Genomic DNA, 4,429 nt, shown 5'->3' on the forward strand with positions numbered 1-4,429 from the left:
CGAATGCACTATGCCGGGTAGCGAAACTCGGGTGGATTTGTTCGCAACGAACGCATGCAATCTTCCTAAATATGCACTAGAACATGTTTGGGAGTGTTTTTGGGCATTCGGTTCCAGCACGAAAAACGATGCAAAACGGGTGCATTTCGGCACCCGAATGCACTATTGCCGGGTAGCGAAACTCGGGTGGATTTTTTCGCAACGAACGCATGCAATCTTCCTAATTAGACCCTAGAACATGTTTGGGAGTGTTTTGGAGCATTCGGTTCCGGCACGAAAAACGATGCAAAACGGGTGCATTTCGGCACCCGAATGCACTATTGCCGGGTAGCGAAACTCGGGTGGATTTTTTCGCAACGAACGCATGCAATCTTCCTAATTAGACCCTAGAACATGTTTGGGAGTGTTTTTGAGCATTCGGTTCCGGCACGAAAAACGATGCAAAACGGGTGCATTTCGGCACGCGAATGCACTATTGCCGGGTAGCGAAACTCGGGTGGATTTTTTCGCAACGAACGCATGCAATCTTCCTAAATATGCACTAGAACATGTTTGGGGAGTGTTTTGGGCATTCGGTTCCAGCACGAAAAATGATGCAAAACGGGTGCATTTCGGCACCCGAATGCACTATTGCCGGGTAGCGAAACTCGGGTGGATCTGTTCGCAACGAACGCATGCAATCTTCCTAAATATGCACTAGAACATGTTTGGGAGTGTTTTTGGGCATTCGGTTCCAGCACGAAAAACGATGCAAAACGGGTGCATTTCGGCACCCGAATGCACTATTGCCGGGTAGCGAAACTCGGGTGGATTTTTTCGCAACGAACGCATGCAATCTTCCTAAATATGCACTAGAACATGTTTGGGAGTGTTTTTGGGCATTCGGTTCCGGCACGAAAAACGATGCAAAATGGGTGCATTTCGGCACCCGAAAGCACTATTGCCGGGTAGCGAAACTCGGGTGGATTTTTCGCAACGAACGCATGCAATCTTCCTAAATATGCACTAGAACATGTTTGGGAGTGTTTTGGGGCATTCGGTTCCGGCACGAAAAACGATGCAAAACGGGTGCATTTCGGCACCCAAATGCACTATTGCCGGGTAGCGAAACTCGGGTGGATTTGTTTCGCAACTAACGCATGCAATCTTCCTAATTAGACCCTAGAACATGTTGGGGAGTGGTTTTTGAGCATTCGTTCTGGCACGAAAAACGATGCAAAACGGGTGCATTTCGGCACCCGAATGCACTATTGCCGGGTAGCGAAACTCGGGTGGATTTTTCGCAACGAACGCATGCAATCTTCCTAATTAGACCCTAGAACATGTTTGGGAGTGTTTTTGAGCATTCGGTTCCGGCACGAACAACGATGCAAAACGGGTGCATTTCGGCACCCGAATGCACTATTGCCGGGTAGCGAAACTCGGGTGGATTTTTTCGCAACGAACGCATGCAATCTTCCTAATTAGACCCTAGAACATGTTTGGGAGTGTTTTTGAGCATTCGGTTCCGGCACGAAAAACGATGCAAAACGGGTGCATTTCGGCACCCGAATGCACTATTGCCGGGTAGCGAAACTCGGGTGGATTTTTTCGCAACGAACGCATGCAATCTTCCTAAATATGCACTAGAACATGTTTGGGAGTGTTTTTGGGCATTCGGTTCCGGCACGAAAAATGATGCAAAACGGGTGCATTTCGGCACCCGAATGCACTATTGCCGGGGAGCGAAACTCGGGTGGATTTTTTCGCAATGAACGCATGCAATCTTCCTAAATATGCACCTAGAACATGTTTGGGAGTGTTTTTGGGCATTCGGTTCCGGCACGAAAAACGATGCAAAACGGGTGCATTTCGGCACCCGAATGCACTATTGCCGGGTAGCGAAACTCGGGTGGATTTTTTTCGCAACGAACGCATGCAATCTTCCTAAAGATGCACTAGAACATGTTGGGGAGTGTTTTTGGGCATTCGGTTCCTGCACGAAAAACGATGAAAAACGGGTGCATTTCGGCACCCGAATGCACTATTGCCGGGTAGCGAAACTCGGGTGGATCTTTTCGCAACGAACGCATGCAATCTTCCTAAATATGCACTAGAACATGTTTGGGAGTGTTTTTGGGCATTCGGTTCCAGCACGAAACACGATGCAAAACGGGTGCATTTCGGCACCCGAATCGCACTATTGCCGGGTAGCGAAACTCGGGTGGATTTTTTCGCAACGAACGCATGCAATCTTCCTAAATATGCACTAGAACATGTTTGGGAGTGTTTTTGGGCATTCGGTTCCGGCACGAAAAACGATGCAAAATGGGTGCATTTCGGCACCCGAAAGCACTATTGCCGGGTAGCGAAACTCGGGTGGATTTTTTCGCAACGAACGCATGCAATCTTCCTAAATATGCACTAGAACATGTTTGGGAGTGTTTTGGGGCATTCGGTTTCGGCACGAAAAACGATGCAAAACGGGTGCATTTCGGCACCCAAATGCACTATTGCCGGGTAGCGAAACTCGGGTGGATTTTTTCGCAACTAACGCATGCAATCTTCCTAATTAGACCCTAGAACATGTTTGGGAGTGTTTTTGAGCATTCGGTTCGAGCACGAAAAACGATGCAAAACGGGTGCATTTCGGCACCCGAATGCACTATTGCCGGGTAGCGAAACTCGGGTGGATTTTTTCGCAACGAACGCATGCAATCTTCCTAATTAGACCCTAGAACATGTTTGGGAGTGTTTTGGAGCATTCGGTTCCGGCACGAAAAACGATGCAAAACGGGTGCATTTCGGCACCCGAATGCACTATTGCCGGGTAGCGAAACTCGGGTGGATTTTTTCGCAACGAACGCATGCAATCTTCCTAAATATGCACTAGAACATGTTTGGGAGTGTTTTTGGGGCATTCGGTTCCGGCACGAAAAATGATGCAAAACGGGTGCATTTCGGCACCCCGAATGCACTATTGCCGGGGAGCGAAACTCGGGTGGATTTTTTCGCAATGAACGCATGCAATCTTCCTAAATATGCACTAGAACATGTTTGGGAGTGTTTTTGGGCATTCGGTTCCGGCACGAAAAACGATGCAAAACGGGTGCATTTCGGCACCCGAATGCACTATTGCCGGGTAGCGAAACTCGGGTGGATTTTTTCGCAACGAACGCATGCAATCTTCCTAAAGATGCACTAGAACATGTTTGGGGAGTGTTTTGGGGCATTCGGTTCCTGCACGAAAAACGATGAAAAACGGGTGCATTTCGGCACCCGAATTCACTATTGCCGGGTAGCGAAACTCGGGTGGATCTTTTCGCAACGAACGCATGCAATCTTCCTAAATATGCACTAGAACATGTTTGGGAGTGTGTTTTGGGCATTCGGTTCCAGCACCGAAAAACGATGCAAAACGGGTGCATTTCGGCACCCGAATGCACTATTGCCGGGTAGCGAAACTCGGGTGGATTTTTTCGCAACGAACGCATGCAATCTTCCTAAATATGCACTAGAACATGTTTGGGGAGTGTTTTTGGGCATTCGGTTCCGGCACGAAAAACGATGCAAAATGGGTGCATTTCGGCACCCGAAAGCACTATTGCCGGGTAGCGAAACTCGGGTGGATTTTTTCGCAACGAACGCATGCAATCTTCCTAAATATGCACTAGAACATGTTTGGGAGTGTTTTGGGGCATTCGGTTTCGGCACGAAAAACGATGCAAAACGGGTGCATTTCGGCACCCAAATGCACTATTGCCGGGTAGCGAAACTCGGGTGGATTTTTTCGCAACTAACGCATGCAATCTTCCTAATAGACCCTAGAACATGTTTGGGAGTGTTTTTGAGCATTCGGTTCGGGCACGAAAAACGATGCAAAACGGGTGCAGTTCGGCACCCGAATGCACTATTGCCGGGTAGCGAAACTCGGTGGATTTTTTCGCAACGAACGCATGCAATCTTCCTAATTAGGACCCTAGAACATGTTTGGGAGTGTTTTTGAGCATTCGGTTCGGGCACGAAAAACGATGCAAAACGGGTGCATTTCGGCACTCGAATGCACTATTGCCGGGTAGCGAAACTCGGGTGGATTGTTGTCGCAACGAACGCATGCAATCTTCCTAAATATGCACTAGAACATGTTGGGGAGTGTTTTTGGGCATTCGGTTCCAGCACGAAAAATGCAAAACGGGTGCATTTCGGCACCCGAATGCACTATTGCCGGGGAGCGAAACTCGGGTGGATTGTTTCGCAATGAACGCATGCAATCTTCCTAAATATGCACTAGAACATGTTTGGGAGTGTTTTGTGGGCATTCGGTTCCGGCACGAAAAAACGATGCAAAACGGGTGCATTTCGGCACCCGAATGCACTATTGCCCGGGTAGCGAAACTCGGGTGGATTTGTTCGCAACGAACGCATGCAATCTTCCTAATGATGCACTAGA

This window comes from Setaria viridis, chromosome 3 (genome assembly GCF_005286985.2).
Source record: "Setaria viridis chromosome 3, Setaria_viridis_v4.0, whole genome shotgun sequence".
Taxonomy (NCBI): Eukaryota; Viridiplantae; Streptophyta; class Magnoliopsida; order Poales; family Poaceae; genus Setaria; species Setaria viridis.